Consider the following 18,588-nt stretch of genomic DNA (forward strand, 5'->3'; position numbering starts at 1 on the left):
ATAAACAAATCTAGGGTTTATATACCCTAGAAGCAACAGATTGGATTTGGGGGACCAGGGAAGAATGGCCTTTTTAAAGTGAATATGTTCATCCATCCCTACCAAATTCCAAATGGATTTGGCCAAGTCATAAATCTTTAAGAAATCTTTGTGTATGCTCAGCACCGTGTGCGACTTGCTCACATTTAACCACTGCACTCTCTGAAGGTTATCTTCTCTGGGTGTCTTTGAGCCCCTTACAGACCACAGGGTGCACTGCAGGTTTATTTCAAGGGAAAAAAAATGCTTAAAAGGTGCTCACAGTCACAAATGGATGCAAGAGTGGGACTCCCCCCCACCGCCAGCACAGCTACAGTTCTAGTTGCCCACATCTATCTTTCTTGTAAATGTGTGTGATTGTACATGCTGGTGAAGGAGAGTCCTTGTCCTGAAATAAATACCGCAGCATCCCCCAAACTAAACCTAACCCTCCGTGAAATCTCCCCATTGACCCCCACTCCATCCTCCCTGCTTCTTAAAGTCCCTTCCCTCACCACTGGTCCTTCAGGATGCCCACACTGAGAGGAGGATAACATCAGTGCTTCGAGCAGCTGCTAGATGGGTGGCGGGTCCTGTACCGGAAAAGAAACAGGGCAGCTGTTGAACAGACACGACGTAAGGGTCCCCTATAATGCAGAGACCAACAAAGCAGAGAGATTTCAAGTACTTGATATTGAAATCTTAAAATATCATGCCAGTACCTTTGTATGTCAGCTCCAATAATTTTAGCTACAAATCCAATTAGAATTATAATTGCTAACTGCAAACATTTGCACTTTAAAATTTTTATTATTATTATTTCACTGAATATTTTGCAAGGTCTAGCAGCAAGATATCTGAACATCCTACAACATAAGGGAGCAGCAAACAAAGTATTGAAGAAGAAGAAGAAACAAACTAGCAAACTGACACAAGGTCTCCCCACCTTATAGCAGGCTGTTCCCAGCATTGTACTCCCTAACATTTGTTTGATTTCCATTTAAATGAGGATGTTCCTTGTTTCCCTTAGAAGCTATCGTGCAGCCTGTTGTGCCACTGACATTTTTTTTTATCCTTTGATCCCCATCTGACTTTAATCTTTTTTTTTTTTTTTTTTTTTTAATTTCAGCTTATCACTTCTAGTTATTTGTTGCCCCAGGAGAATGCATCAGTTCTACAGCAGAGGGACAATACATTTTCATAAGTGCTCTGCTGAATAAAGACAAGTTTACATAAGAAAACAAATGGTTTCTGCACATTTACAGAATTTATGTCTTGCCAACATTTGGAGACAATCCCAAACTTCCCCACTTAGTCTCCTTCCAGCACTGTCAGCAGGTACTAGCATGACTTAACATTCCCCAATATATTAATTTCGATCTGACAACATTTTAGTAGATATTTACCCCTGTTTAACAGCACAGCATTCGTGGTCATACAGCTATCCACTTCTCTGAGTCACACTCAATTAAAATAAATCTTTGCCAACCCTCTTTCATTCTGCATAAACAAGCTCGGGCTGTGTAACAAAACAGACACTGCTATCTCTAGCTGTCACTGGGAGCAGCAGGGCTCAGTTTGGACGATGCTTGGTCAGAATTAACTAACGGGAGCCGGAACAGTTCATGCAGGGGACGCGTGGCCCTGGGCAGGGCAGCAGCCAGAAGAGCATACAGCACTTCCCGGGCCGGTCCCTGTCCTTAGGGGTCCAAAATGCACAGGGAGGGCTTTAGTAATGGGTTTCTAATGGGTTTCATAAGCACATCCTTTTTATATGTGTGCATTTGAAGAGCTAGTTTTGCAATAAAACGTGTTTAGGCAGTTTGGTTAGTAAGTCTATTCCAGACATTAGTAAGACAAGGCATGAGGGGCCATTTTCCTCGGGAAGAGGCTTTTCAGGCTCATTCTGCTCCTTGCCCGAACTCACTGGACTTCGATACCATAAGGTGGGGTCTGTGCAGTGCCACCACCACTCTTTTAAAGCCTGTGGCCATCACTGCATGTTATCAAACATGATCTCCTCTCAGCATCATCTCCATTGAGCTACAACTAGAGGTGCTGGATCTGCTTTGTGGGCTTGGCTTTAGGCAGCAGCGAGGCACAAAGCGGCTCAGCTCAGGGCAATGCTGGACGTACACAGGAATATTACTGCTGCACATAGGAAATCTCCAGGTGTGACAGGCAGGTATTTCCCGTGTGAAGCAGCAGCTCAGGTGGAGAGACACTGGATTGCAAGTCTTGGAGGAATTAATAATCCACCCAAGCCCTATCTTGACCATGCCAAACCTTTGAAACATCCAGTCTAATGAAAACCAAAACTACAGTTTTCCAGATACATTAAGATTCAGAAATGAGTATTCAGGAATTTGATTTTACAAGAAATGCACCAAGAAGAAGACTTTGTGAGGGGCATAGTCTCATGTTTTCATATGTATCCCAGTCCAGGCTGTGCTGGAAGGTTAACTGAAAGAATGAAATTATTCTTCCCTTTGCAGGACTCAGAATTTACAGAGATGATTGTGGGTGGGACTGAACCTGAAGAAAAGATTATACGGGCTCAGCTTTAAAGCAGCTGTTCTCCTCCTGAGAATGAGAAGTCTGGAAATCTGAACATCTCTTGATCCTGTGCAATCAGAGGGAGCAGCTATATACTTAAACCAGGCCACACATCGAGCACCTATATATGGATTTCCAGAGCTAACGTTAAGATCCTATTTTTAAAAGCTGTGTTTACATATGTCCCAGTCTGCTGGAAATAAAGATCTTATGAACATTACTCCTTTTAATCCCTTCATTTTCTGCATTCGAGCAGTATTATTTCACATAAATTCTTCAGAAAATCACACCAGCAGATAAATATGCCATGGATAGCACAGCATTAAAATCAACCACGAAAAAAAACAGCACTTCAAAAATATTGTACTGGAGATAGTCACGAATAAAAGAAGATTGTGATTTACAAGAAATATATGACCCCTCCTACTGTTAATCTGTTCCATATTTGTTGATTGAGCATGAATTACAGTTGAAAAATATCCCGGGGGATTACTTAATATACTGCCTAATCCAGCCATCCACCCCCTGCAAAGTACAACCTCATGCGGTTTTGCTTCATTAGGAGTTTTCTCTGCAGCTCCAGTGTCCCAGCTCAATTTCACCTCCTGCAAACAGGTCTGAGCATGAAGAAATGGCTTCTGTGGCCAAAACTGTGCAGAAATATGTAATTCTGTACAAGCATAATTGCACGAGTTGAGCTAATGGAAAAAACATACTTTGTCTGACTACCTTCTAGGCATGACTGGAGTTACCCCTTCTGAAATCTGAATGGATGATGTGGTCTTGTATCTCTGGCTTTGCTTTGGCATGTTTTCATTTTTTTAACCCTTAGTTTACAGTATTACAGCTGCAGAACATATGCAGTTTTGCTCAAACTCCAAAGGCTTACCACCTCTCCTGTTCAACATTTTTTCCTGCCATGAAATGTTTTATCTCCAATTCGGTTTGCCCACTAGCAGGTATATTATGGCATCCTCAGCTTATGCAAAAACAAATTTTCACTTTGAAAAGCCATCTAAAGAGCCTCTGTCAGAAATTAATCCTCCCCTCATGAGCTTTGCTAGCTGCAGTATACCAGACTATGAACAGCTATGAAATAAAACAGCTTTACAAACTTGCACCACCTTAGGATCCAGCTTCTTGAGGGTATATTGAGCCACAAGACTTGGGATGGATGAAAAATGGCCTTAAACTGGAGCTGTAGGTAAATGCATGCAGGGAGAAAAGGTGTGGAGATGTGAAAAACTGTAAGGATTGTAAACTAGAGTTCAGTTCTCCCTGATCAGCATGAAAAGGGTCTGCCGAGGCTGAAAGTTTATTCTGAGAAAGCATGAAGTTGCTGAGATAGCTTACAGCTTTATCACCCCACCATCATGCAGGGTGCTCCAGATCCCAGATAAGGCCAGCAAAGAGCCGTAGGGGAGAACAGAGTATTGCTGGCATCAGACAAGATCCTGCTCCTTGACTCAGGGCTGACACCACGACTCCTTTATCTGCTTTCCATATCACTAAAACATTGCTTTCTATGCCTCCTTTCTGTTCTCACACCAGTTTTCTTGCTATAGGCCATGTCCTGAGCATTTCTGTAGCTAACGCAGAAGACACTGCTCCACCTCCTTCTGAAGCTCCTGCTCTAGTACAATATGTACAAGATATGTCAAATTCCACATCCTGAGCAAGATGTACACATTTCTTAAATGAAACAGTAACTTACAAATTGCAACTCGGGACCAAGTTAATAAAATAGTTCAAGAAATCCGACATGCCTGTGTCCCCAAAGGGAACAGCACAAATTTCAAGGCTGCTCTTACCTGCTCCAGGAAATCCAGTGTCAGCAGCAGGTTGTAAGGGTTTGAAAGCCCTGGATTTCTATCTTCCTGTAAAGAAAGTAATAATCTGGAGAGAGTGTTAAAAATGCAGTATTTTGGGGATTGGGGGGCATTGGTTGATTTTTTTTCGAAGAAGAAACCCAGCAACTGTCTTGGTTCTCATCACCTTCTGCTAGAGTATAAGAGTTAATTCAAGTGAATGGACAACTCACACGTGCATTTTCCACTGCAGCGTGGATTGGGACCTTCTGAGTGCTGGACTGAACAGGTATCAACCACGGTGAGAGCCGCTCCTGCACCAAAATGCACTCAGCTCTGGGGAAAAGACTGAGAGCTCAGGGGCCTCGTCAATTTTGGCCACTGCCGAGAGGAGCTGCTGAGGAGTGAAGGCTCTGGGGCTACACAAGAGGTCTCTGACTTGAATTGTGCATATAACTGTTTGAGACTTCTAATACAACTCCAGTTTGTTTGCAGAGCTTGGTTTATATTCCTGCTTATAATTTATCTTCTGCTTTTGATTCCTCACGACATCTGTGTCCTTTTTCCAGACCCCCCTGCATGGTTTTATTCACTAAAGCTTTTAGAGTTTTGTTTTTGTTCTAACGTTTTTGCCTTCTAAGTTGTTTTTATTATGATGTACACCACACTGAGTGCTCTGGCAGCCTGTGAGGGGTGTTTTCTAAGAAGAATAAATTATGGGCATTAATAAAACAAAGCACAGAGCTTTTGAACATTTGGTTTCAACGTGGAAGGATTCTCTTTCATATGAGAATCATGTTGAGGATTTATTTCTAGGGGGACTTTTTCTGTTACTAAGATCTAACAAAGCAGTATTTTACTGAAGGCTTTTTGTTTTTCCCTCATCCACTCTGTCATGGTTATTGCAAAGCACTTCTGCTGTTTCTCATTTCACTGCAAGGTACCTATGTGCATATGAAAGGTACACTGTGCAGGGTTTGCTTTTAAGTTTTCAGCTGAGTGGGGGGAGGGAGCTTTGGGGGGTTTTGTTTGAGGTTCTTTTGTGGAGAGGGATTAAGGTAAGAATACGGAAACCGGGGGCAAAGTAGTTCTTTAAAATAAATCCAGATCTCCCCTCTGTAAACACATGGCAACCAAATACACAAATTATGACAAATTGGTTGGCTGTGTTCACAACTGGGCTGGTGCTAAAAAACAAGAGCACTATAAGCAGGAGTTACAACATTTATTTGGACCTCCTTGAAAAGTCTTCCTTTCAGTAGGCTCAATCCTGCAGCATAAGCAATTTAGCTCTCATGAGTAGTCCCATTGACTAAAAGCAGGGCCTGGATTTACAGGGTCACCTAAACCAACAGAAGAGTTTTGAATGCAACATTTTCCCATAAGTCACTTCCCATTATACCCTTTTGCCACCTGGACTCCATCTCCTTAAATCTGCTTTATTGCTCCCATATGCCTTTATTCAGTGAAGTGCTCAGGCTTTGATGAAATGGAAGGGATGTAAGCGAGCACCGAGCAGCTTTTCTGAGCCGGTGCTGCAGCCGCACTCCAGATTAATGCCTCCTTTCATATAGCTGCATCCCCGCACTGCACTCGGGGAACAGCCTCCCACTTGTAGTTCCCAAACATGCTCGCTTTCTCTTCGAAATCAGCTCGCAAAATCCTCCAGCTTGCACCTCCGCAGATGTCAGTGGTGCAAGGGAGGCTCCTTTTGCAAAGCACCAGTGGGTGTCCGACACCACTACGTGCTTAAACTGCCCCGGACTTCAGTCCCCTCTGGTTCCCAGCAATGGGGTCTCACCCACAGTCCAACAGCTCTTGGGCTGGCACACAGGCTGGTATCTCTGCTCCTCCTTGCACCACCACCGGACCTCCCTCACCTCAGGAGTCTGACTTTGGCTTCCCAACCTGCACAAAATATTCATTTTTTCCCCCCTGATTTTAGTTAGATTGGGTTTCTGGCAATATCCCAACTGACTCACCTCGCTAAGGCAAGCCTCTGGGCTGATGCATGGGAATCCCAGAAGTGGAGCAGAAGGATGACAGGACCACCACCTTCAGCAGTACTGGATCAATTAGCTGCGAAATCATACCCTGATGAGGAAAGAGACTCATAGTGACATCTCCATATATCTCCCAGCCTTGTATCTCCAGGCAGACATAAAGGAGAACGTGCATTTTATGATACGGAAAGATGAGAAAACATTGTTTTCAGGAAATCTTCACTAAAATGTCATATTTTGCACCTGGGAAGATTTTTAGCAGCATATAAGCATATTTCAAAGCTAGCACGCATTAGCTATGCACCTACTTTTAAAGATGCAAGCAGCGTGATAACGTAATGCTCCAGATCAAAAGGAGGGGGTGGGAACTGTAAACTTTGCAATGTTTGACTTGAACTCAAGTGAAAACATCTGACAGCTTTTATTGGTGTTTGCACTTCTCAGGGACAGGAATAAAGGTAAAAGCGACCCGATTGTTGCTTTTTGTCACTTTCCAGCCATGCTACAAAAACAGGAATCTGTTAATTGCTTCAGACACCTACGGGGTCAGGTTGGCAGCAGCGAGGAGCTCTGAGCCTTCCCCTTCTAGCTGCTGTCATGAAAAACCTCGTGTGTTTCCTTCCTCACCGCAAGTCTCACAAAGAGATTTACTGCTGTGTTTTAACCACACGTCAATGAGCCATTCAAAATTTACAGCAGCAAATTTGGAGACTTATCTGTGACAGAATTTCCCCACTGATGGGCCATAACTTATAATAAGTGTTTGCATACTTAATTAGCTGTATGATGAGATGAAATACTACAGAACGGTGGCCTAAACGATGGAAGCAAATCAGAGGCACTATATCCCTACTTAGGATGGTGAAGAGCAAGCAGGAACTGAGGAATGAGATCAGATTTCTTAGCTGCACCATGCTGCTCACGAACAGCAGCAAGCAACTGTATGGGAATAGAAATGGATGTTTATTTGCATGTCCTGAGGTTTTACTTTACTTCTCACTGGATTTATTACTATCAATGCTACTTCTGTAAATCTGTTTTCAACCGGGCTCCCAAACATCCCAGAGGAGACAAGGACCTATACAAGGAATTTACAGTAATGATCACATTGATTTGTTTAGCCACCTTTTAATTAACAAAGGGTTTGAAAACCGTTTCTCCAGGCTGTTTTAATGATCTGGTCACAGAGAAGCACAGAGCAGTGCCACCACAGGGGCACGCCTACCAGCCCAGCAGAGATATCCACATTCCCCTGGGAGTCTGGAGCAGGATATGAAGAAAAGGGGCCTTTTCCTTGAAGAAAAGGGGTCAAAGCTTCAGTTTTACAGTCCATGTGCACAGGATGGGGCCTGGTGAAGTTGAAATGGGCAAGATGGTCTTGTGAGTTGTCAAGGAAGAGGCTTTGGGCAGGTGAGTGCTCAACACCCTTGTTTTTCTCTATCACAGAATCACAGAACGGCCGAGGTTGGCAGGGACCTCTGGAGATCATTGAGTCCAGCCGCCCTACTGAGCGGGGTCACCTAGAGCACTTTGCGCAGGATGACATCCAGGTGCGGTTTGGGTATCTCCAGAGAAGGAGACTCCACAACCTCTCTGGATAACATGATGTTTCTCATCTCTTGGCAGTTTTTCTTGACAGCTCTCAGCTTCTTTCATGACAGGCATACCAGGGAACAGGACAGTATGACAAGGACTCCCTGCAGAAGATCTAAGCAATGCAGGCACTTTCCTGAGATGCATTTTTTCTCTCAGATCTCCCAGCTGATTTCTTCTCAAACGATGAAAGCTCCAATCCAGGTAAGGTGGTGTCAGCTCCTCCCTCTCATTTTTTGGCATGTGCCCAGAGCAGAACCTCCTTCCATGCTTCAAATATCAAAACTTTCATCAGGGCTTTGAGCATTTCCAGTTTAAATTGCTATAACACCTTCTGCAACATACCCACATAGCCAGAAGAGCACATAAAACTCAGACACCACCACAACTTGCCAAGTTGCATTCAGTTTAGCATCTCATTTCCATTTGGAATTTGCTGTTATGGATCATGATATGAAATAAGCATATGTCAGACTTCATTAACAAAAAGCTGTTGAGCTGACTCAGAAAAACTGCAAAAAGCTCTCCATCACAGCCTAATTTCAGATTAGATTTCTTGGTTCATCTCTAAGGTTCAGTAACTACATTTCTCCAGGTCTGTTACACCTAGTACAGTGTTGATACTCCTATCAACAGTTTTGTCTGAAAAGGTGAAAACGCCTCCAGCCCCAGACTCCTGTGCCTTTTATTAACACAACAGTCGTAAATTCACTGCTTGAGAGAGAGAAGCCTTTAACCTAGGAGAGCCTAACCCAAATTAACTGCTGACGACACCAGTCCATCTTCCACTTTCTCTTTCTGCCCCACTGATGGTCATTTCCATTAGTTTTATACTCTTTAGCATATACCTTAGTGCAAAAAATCACATTTTACCTTTTACAAAGTGCTCACAGCACCTTCAGAATACATTTAATTACTACAGAAGTAGAATTTTGCCTTTGAACTGTTGGTCCTTGTACATCATCCAGTGTACCGATATGAATTTCAAAAGTAAAATCAAGCACAAAATACATTTTAAAAGATAACTTGTCTTCCTGCATCCTAATGGGTTTGCAGAGCATAATCCCATCTCGTCTCCTTCTCAAGTCACCTGTAAGACACTCAGAAAAAAATAAAACCATACCAAAACAAAACAAAAAAACACCTTATGCATAAACTCAACTCATGCATACCAAGAATAAAACATTTTTAAAGCTTATTGAAGCACAAACTCTCCAGAAGTTTCACCCCTCTATTAATTCAGCTCATTCTTTACCAATAGGTAAAAGCAACAGGATCAATTTGGAATGGTGCAAATAAATAACAAAAGTAAGAATATGACTTACACAGGGCTATAGGAAGGTGTTGTCTCTCTTGCAAAGCAACAGCCTTCGCTCTCCAATCCCTTATGCCTTCACCATTCACCTCGCACTGAAAACAAGACCAAAATGCTCAGTCAGGCCAGGGAGCACACCAGGCTTCCACATCTCAGCTGTGAAAGGCCCCCTCTGACCATGGCAGTGTTTTACGGGGGCAGCAGACAGCAGACCTGAGGCAGACTTTCAAGCCTGTCACTATCGGCCCGACCTTCTCCTCTTCCCAGCTCTGGGGGAGCCCCTGGAGAGGCCTCGGGCCCTGGCTATGGGAGCTCAGGGCTCAGCGGTGCCGGCCTGCCAGGCTTTCTCCTCACACAGCCAGTGGGCTCTTGAGCAGCACGGGCCTCCCTCTGCTTCCATACCTCTCCTTTATTTTATTGGTGGGCTGTACCTTTTGCATGTGCTTTGCAAAAGACATCACAATAGCAATTAAGCATAGGAGGAGTTTGCTTTTGGTTACTTCTGATGAATTGCCTTAGAAAGCCTGTGTTTGAAGCAAAAGAGATTAGTACTATGTTTACTAACACACCACAGGCTCAGCGATAGGAGCAGTGAGAGTAATCCCTCAAAAAAGCCTGTTTGTTATAAAACACACCACAAGTAATCAATATACCCCAAAAGAGCAACGACAGCGATGGAGAAAGCCCTTAATGTGAACCAGACCGAAGAACATGAAACAATCAGCTTGATGGGTGAAGTAGTGATTTGGCAAACGTTCTGACGCTCCTTGCCATGGGATTTCCGGACAGTCACGGTGAAAGTAAGTAAACAGGCCTCATCAGAAATAACATTAACAACAGGCACAGCAGTCAGGCACAGCTGGGCTCTTCATTCAGAAAAGGAATTCCTTCCTTCAACTGACACTGAATCCTACTCTCCGTGTTGTACCACAAAGCAGCTTGGGTATGAGTGGTACATGGGGTTTGCTTCTACTAACGTATTTTTGAACTGGAGGTACAGCAATGTGATGGCCGAGTTCACACATCACAACAAAACCAAGAGGTTCCCTCAACTAACCCATACCCACCTCAAATGTTTGAGGAGTCAGTCTGTGAACTGGTGCTTTCTGGCTCCCAGTCTCCTGCCCTATCCACTACACATAGAAATTTCGTATTTCAGTTGAAGGATTGCCCAGGCCTTTCAAGCCAAATCAATTTCCTCACCTGTGAGACAAGAATAAGAGGGTTAATAGATATAAAGGTTTTTAAAAGTTCACCGTTTAAGTGCTAATTGCTATTTTCCATGTCACAACCAAAAATTGATTTTTTTTTTTTTGCGTGTGTTTATATTTCATAGTAGGAACTCCTCCCATCCCTGGGGAACATGAACTGCACAGAATGGAGAGAAGCAGAAACAGGATGGCTCATTGTGTCAGAGAGGGATTCAGTCTCTCCACTAAAACAAATAAAATATATAAAGCTACTTTATAAATCTTCAGCTCCAGAGCCAATAAATCCAGGGTTCCTTTAATGTCTTTGGATTCAGATGATCTCCTAATGCCCAACCCTTCTATCTGATTAGCTGCAAAGAGATGCGAGCTGTTTTTGGTGACACCAAACTCAGGACAGGGGGAATTTGAGGCAGTCCTCTAGGCTGGAAATAACAGCAACAGTTGTATACAAAGGTTTGGATTTCTGGATAAAACAGCAGGGCCCATGGGGAACATTCCTGCATTAAAGTCAGCATGTGATTCCAAAATTTGACATCTCCAAGGTGCTTGGAGCTTTCCAGAAAACAAGACCATCACTCAAAATGTGACAGGGGCTTCAAACTGTTACAACATCATCTCCAACAGGCATTAACACTAAACTCCGAGCACCGGAGTTTGATGCAGCTCCAGAAAGCGCTTTGCTAAGCTTCAGAGAGGATGTGCTAAATTTGGAAAGATGTCCAAAGAGAAAACCAATTATTTTCACCAGAAGTCCATCTCATGTTTTGCAACGACCTTAAGGCAGGCAGATATAACAAGGGATGGCAAGTAGCCACTGATGTGAATTATATTTCATCCCAGCTCCAAGGTCACTCGTCAAATACAAACAGCAATCAAATGTGGAGAAGACACATGGTGTTCAACAAGCAGCACAAGGCCGAAGGGAGCTTGCAGCCCAGCTGAGGGACAGCACCCTGCCCTCTCTTCCCTGTGGAAGAAGCTCCTGGCTGGTTGGGTGTTTGCTGCAGAGCCTGATCAAAGCAGCAACCAGTTCTGTGCTGCAGAAGACACCAAGAATTCTCCTGAATGCTTTGGTATGTTTGTATCTCTGCAACAACCAGCTTTAGCATGCTCTTAGAGGTATCAGCACAGTCACTTGGATGCAAAATGTTGTGGTGGTTTTACCCAGCTGGGCAGCTGAACTCCACCACAACCGCTCTCTCACTCCCCCTCCTCAGAGGGAAAGGGGGAGAAAATACGATGAAAAGGGCTCAGGGTTGAGATAAGGACAGGGAGATCACTCAACTGTTATCATCATGGACAAAAAAGACTCAGTGTAGGGAGATTAATAAAAATTATTATCTATTACTCACAAGCTAGAGCAGTGAGAAACAGAAATCACTTGTTGGCTCAGTTCTGGCCAGCAGCAGGTCCCTTTGGAGCCAGCTGAAACCGGCCCTTATCTAACATGGGGCAGCTGCTGGATTCTTCTCACAGAAGCTGCCCCTGCAGCCCCCCACTACCAAACCTTGCAATGTAAACCCAATAGAAACACATCACCCAAAATGCACTCCATGTCTATCAAGCCAGGGTGGATCTTCACTCCAGCTGGAGTTTGCACCCTGGAAAGACACATGGATGGCTCCACTGCTCTGACTCCAACGTCTCCTGTTTATTCTTCAGGTGCTTTCTGCACAGGTTCTGCTGCTCTAGACTCTTGTTTCAAAATACATTGTCCACATCAAAGTAGATCTACTAGATCTTACCACCCCCTTGGTCCATCTGCCTTCCCACATCAACACCACACTGCAGCCCAAGCCACACAGATGTTCCAGATGAGAAATTTTGAGCCAGCTTCCTCTTCAGCCAGCTTGGTTTTTGAAAGCCAAATGCTGCTGAGGAGAAAGGGAGATGGTACCACAGCCTTGCTGCTTGTGTGCTGTGCAGCTGCACCCCGGGGCTGCAAGACCAGGTTAACCTTTTAGATGATGCCACCAGTGACACCAACAACCCAGAGAAGTGACCCAGCATGGTCACTGCATATGAATTCCTGACTTTATTTACGGAACACCTTTCAAATCTGTTCTCTGGACTTTCTCAAGAGATACTTTTGCAGTAGTGTCCAAGCAGTTTCCAAAATACTGTCACTCTACTCCTTTGAGGTAAAGGCAGCACTATCACCATTTTCAGATGAGAGAGAAATATTAACAAACTATTTCCACTAATTTCAAGATCCTTCATTAAGACTTCAAGAATCCCAGTTTTTAGAAGACATAGCAGTATTTGATACTACTGCATTCTGTAACAGGCATTACCAGAGATGAGCTGTGCTGGCTTTATGAAGTGCAGACTGCTGTTATCTCCAGCCAGAGCCATCAAGACTCCCCAGTTCTCTGAATCAGAACTGTGTGTCTCAAGCTAAGCGCTGAACAGAGAAGTTGAAAGTGACCTTTTCTGAAAATTATAGCTGAAATGACCTGGCAGAATCCCATAATAATTCTGTCTATGAAGACACGGAAAAAGGATACAACTCTCCAGAACAAAATACAGCCGAGCATGACTGCATTCCCCCTGCAGCCTCCTGCCCCACTCAGGACACTGCTTTCAGATCATGTCATCATACTTAGATGCCAAGGGGCTGGGTAAAGTTGCCCAGATGGTCTTTTGTCTACTTGAATTTGCAACACTAATCATATTCTCTGAAGAGAATACTTAAAAAATATATATATTGAATTATTAGAAGAGCAATTTCTACTCTGTGTCAATGACGTGACACATGTTGCCTCTTTCATGGTTCAACACCAACGTTGGAGCATACCTTGCTGACACCAGGTAAGAGACTGGCAGCTAACAGGGGTTGCAGATTGCCATCTTCTTGGTAACTGATACTTAGAGAGGGACATCAAGCATTTTAGCAAATGGCTATGTAACCTGGTGCCAAGGAGCATTGGGTCTCCTGAATCTCCAGTAATAACCCAACTTCTGTAGGGGACTGTGACTCAAAGGGATTTTGTCCAGTCATTTTTACCCCTTGTCCCTCAGTGCTGAGCTTCTCTACCTTGCTGCTGTTCCCTCTCAGACCATCCTTTGATTTCTACTTTCTGTCAGCAGTTACTTGTTCCAGTTCTTTATCCATGGATTTAGTTCCCTCGCTCCCCAGGCTTGCTTAACTTTCCATTTCACATTTGACTCACCTTCATCAGGCGTCAATCTAAACCACCAGATTTCACTCCAGGACAGCTGAGGCCAAAGCACCCATTCCCTTCAGCTGCCTCTGCCCTACAGGCAGTGATTTTGTGACCTTCTTCTGCCATTGATCAAAGTGGTAAGTCTCCTGGTAGTTCACAGGGCTTAGATTTCGCCATGTTTAAGACTTCTGGAAATTGGGCAAAAACTTCTAAACCACATGGACAGTTTGGGCAATTCTACCCCTAACATCCACTAAAAATTTCAAGTCTTGACATTATTTCATGCAGATGTTAGAGGATGATTCTGGGAGTAGATAGATATAGTTGCCAGCCACTGAGATGAAGAAGTCCAAGCTAGAGTCCAAGAGATGATAAAGCCGAACAGAACTGAAAGTTATCCAAAGCTTGTAGCTTGTGTTCAGCTCCCTTGGGAACACACAACACACACTGAGCAAATGATTCCAAAATATTAAGAAATAAGCTAGCGTGTAAGAAAAATAAGGATCTCCTGTTGAATTAAGGAGTTAGGTCATTAATGCTTGTTCATATTACATTACTCACACTTGAGAGACAAATAACTATCTGTTGCCTCACTAACCCACATATTTATTTGAACAAATATTTCCCAAGAAGTAGGGAGAGAGAACCATTTCAACAGAAAAGTTCTATATTATGGTCTTATCATAACAAGCCACTTCACAGAACGCTGATGTGTATCGTATACAAGCATCCATTGTAAAAAGCTAATAAGTGTATCTCATTTTACGGTGCTGACATGTTCGTTCATTCTCAGAGGTCATTAGCTCACAACGGGGCCTCTCATTTCCATATGCCTTACTGAGGTTTTGCTATATTTCAGAATCAAGCCTTAATATGAGCATTATTAGCTCAGAAGAACATGATCGTTGTCATATAAAGTCAATTTATGTATATGCAATACATAAATATATATATATGCTTTACATGTTTATATATAATATATACAATCTCTATATACTTTACATACACACACACATATATATGTAAAGTCCTGCAATTATTCAAAACAAATTTTAATTAAAAAATCTAGTCTCTCTATGCAAAGGACACAATGCATTACCAGGTTCAACTCCACATGCTTAATATGTTTAACAGAAGGCTGGCCTTTTAAAAAGGAAAAAACTACTTATATATTCAATCCTGAACAAGCCTGCCTGCTTTCCTCTAGGTTCAAAATGCTGCCCAGCCAGGCCTGCCTAGAAACATGGTGCTGGAAGCAGGCTCTGCGCAGAGGTGAATCGCTGCTTCAGCTTTGGTCAAACCAAAGGGGTGTCACTGCTCAGGTAACAACCCTTTCTGATCGGTTCAAAATTTCCTGGTGTTCCTGGCAGCCAAGGGCAGAACACCGTTGATCCAGGCAATAAAAAACACACAGGAGAAAGTCAAAGCCTCTGAAAAAGTAAAACAATAAACTGTGGGAGTAGACAGCAGCTACTTAGCAGACTGCTGTGACACAGGTGCCTGATTTTAACTGTCTCTGTAATTATCTACAGAGTGTGAAAGACCATCTAATGGTGTGTACTGATACCTTCTGCAGAAAAATACATACATCTCCCAGTTCTGCTCCTGATCTCAATGGGCTTTAAAGCCTTTACATCCTCAGCAGGCTGTGTTTGAAGCTGCAGAAAAAAAAATACAGTAGAGAAAGAAAATGGTGGGGAAGGAAGAGGGGAGGGGTCTGGGGAGAAGGAGAATTGTCAGGGTCTGTGATGGTCCTTGTCTGTGCAGTGAATTCAGCTTGCAAGAGCAACAAAATCATTCATCGTCTGCTCCTTGCCCCTTCCCCAGCCTGGCAAGGTGCTTTGACAGCATGAGCAGGCACACAAAATGTCCTGAGCAGCTCACCTATACGGTAGATGTGCCTGATGCATCAGCATCGGCTGGGAGACGTGATGCACAAGGAGGGGCAGGAGAAAAAGCCCCAGGAGTTACAACTACAGCTTGGGTGTGCTCAAGTGTCTCTGGTAATTTAGCATGCCTCCCGAAAGAGCAGGGAAGGGTGGAGGACTTGAGCAATAATTTGAAGGAAGAGAGAGATGTTGTCTTGACAGAGAGGGACTCTGCAGATGAAGAAATATTCCCAGCCTGAATGATAACGGGATCCCAAAAACTGGGATGGCTGTCTCCCTCCGATGAATGTCAAACCCCCAGTTAGGTACTGAGCATGCAATAGCTAAGCACCTGGAGTTTCTTTGAACAGTAAGAGCATTATGGACGTCTTATACCAACTAAACCTTACTTTGAATAGATAAAAAAAAAAAATCCTGAAGATGTACAGCTTCCCTCTTTGTCCCCAGCAGACAGGGACGTGTCAGAGGTTGCTTCACAAAGCTTGTGGGGGTTGCTTGAGCAGGATCATCCAAGCAGGAAAGACCAAATCTTCCTGCCATCCTTGGGTGGAGCCTCTGGCATATGGCAGCAGAAGGATGGCAGATGAATGACAAAAAACAGCACTTGAAGTGGGGAAGGTGCAAGGGGCTCTGCATAGCCTGGTAGCATCTGCTCCCAGTGGTGACAGACAGGAGTCACTGCCTTGGCTCAGGAACCATTACCAGAGGTAAATATTGATAAAAAATGTAGCTTCTCTGTGCACTAAGGTCAATTTCTGGTCGTATTTCTGTTCAGCACAATTACATATTACATACATAGTTATAGAACAGGTAAATCAGATTCAAAGTATATAATTAATTTTGGTAAAACGATTGTAAAAGACATATGTACAAGCTTTCTCTATTTTTTAATAGCATAAACCATCAAAGGAAAAATAAAAGAGAAATTCCAAGCTGTTAGCTTCAGTTAGATGAGAGGCATTCAGTCACAATAAGCTGCTCGACTCCGCAAAGGACACAAAGCCCTTGCTAGACTCTCAGCACTAAGGAATACAGCACTCAAGGAAAAATGGTCAAAATTAAGTTGTTATGTTATACACATTATCAGTGTCTTTTCCTCATTTCCTCATTTTATTTTTCCCTCCAACTAAATTGTTGAGCTTTTACGGAAAAATAAGAGTAGTGTTTTCAACTATTCTCTCCATAGTTTCATTTAGGTTTTCACATCATCTACATCACAGCAGTAGTCAACTACCAATTTCTTGAAGTCCTTTATCAGCCCTCCAACATAATTACTTCTCTCTCTTCAATTAAGAGACCTACAAAAAAGCTTTGTTCTCTCTCTTCCTCCGTCTTATCCTGTGTTGTAAGTACTGAGTGCTTTATTAAGCACATGGAAGTTTTTCCATGCTGCAAAAACAAATTTATGTTTTTAAAAATCAGACTATTAAAACAATTGAAAGTGCTCAGTATTTTGAAATCAGTCAAGTACTCAATAACAAATACATGAATTCCAACATTTTAAAATTATTGTGTCCTTTGATAATAGCTTTTGAGACAGAAACTTTTTCTACACACACTGCTCCAAATGCAAGAAGACAAGAAGGATGTTTGCATTGACCATAGGGGATGGGGATTATATCTGCCTGATCCTCCAGAAGGATAAATAAGCTGTTAGTAGCCTGCTGGCCACGTAGCTGGAAAAAGAGGATGGAAAACTGAAACAGGGCACTCCAACCTCAGTACAGGGTATCATCCTATTCCAAAGCAGCTTAAACCCTGCTTTGGTGGGTGTCGCTGTGATCTGCCCCTCCTGAAGCTTGGACAACTCTCAGGTGACCACTACCTCGACAAATTGGAAGAACTGAAGATAAAGAAATAAATTGAGGGAAACAAGTGAAGCCTTCAGCAGCTCCATGGGCAAATCGAAAATACCTCAGAACAGTAGGAACAGCATTAGGAAGGTGAGTGACAGAACTGACATGAGAGCTTTGATCTCCCCAAGCCTCACTTCACTGTGGTAACAAATAATCGCCACCCCTCCCCTTCCTTCTTCCCTATGTCCATTTTTTTATTGTACAGAAAAATCAGGAATTAAATGACTAAAACTAGCAAGACAATAACACACTGTTATGAACTTTCATGGCTGCCATACTAATTTGAAAAGCTGTACTCAAATATTTCCCAAACTGCTAAAAACACCTCCTTCCCACGCAGGCTTCCATTAGCCTCCTGGACGGGAGAGGAGCCACCAAAAGACCTGTTGACAGTGCCAAAGCCTAATGCGGTTAAAAGCTTGAAGATTTAGCAAAATAAGCAACCAGAAGCTGAGCAGCACCTTATGGTAGTCGGTAAAAAAAGGTCCCCGGTGCTTCTGGATGCAGTGCAGCTGGTGAGCACCTTGCTGCGTCCCGCCGGGCCGGCAGCCTCGGCACGGCCGCCCCGGCACAGCCCCAAACAGAGGCTCACTCACACGGCTCCACGCTGCCTGAAAGCCGTGAGTCACCGTCCCTCCTTTTCCTGGAAAGGTGAGGAACAGATAACTTCCAAAAGAGGGTTTTTCCTGAAGTAAGTTTTTTTTTGAAAAGGGGAAGAGTTGATCGGGTCTTGAAACGCGCTTTCACTTCTGTGGTGCCATCAAGCTTGGGGACATATTTTCTTTGGGGGACATATGGGGGATGTATTTTCATTTATCAAATATTTTTTTTTCCACAATACATTTTATAAATTTATAAGAAATAGGAACATTTAGGAAATGAAAAGGACATTTTCAGAATGAAATACTTCATATATTAAAACTCTTCTGCCATTCAATTCAGGGGATAAAAATAAAACAGAACAAAAATAATAATTAAAAAAATCGCCTTGACCTGAAATCACCCTTTGGAGTCATTTTTGAAGGGAGTTGCTCTTGACCCTGACTCTTGAGACCATTCCTTTTTTATTTTTAACCCAGCCTAGCAAATAAATAACCGCCAGTCACACAAGCTCATTTCACTTCAGCGTTCCAAAACTTTTGAAATGAATCTGGTTCAAAACATCCCCCGAA

This window comes from Cygnus olor, chromosome 2 (genome assembly GCF_009769625.2).
Source record: "Cygnus olor isolate bCygOlo1 chromosome 2, bCygOlo1.pri.v2, whole genome shotgun sequence".
NCBI classification, from domain to species: domain Eukaryota; kingdom Metazoa; phylum Chordata; class Aves; order Anseriformes; family Anatidae; genus Cygnus; species Cygnus olor.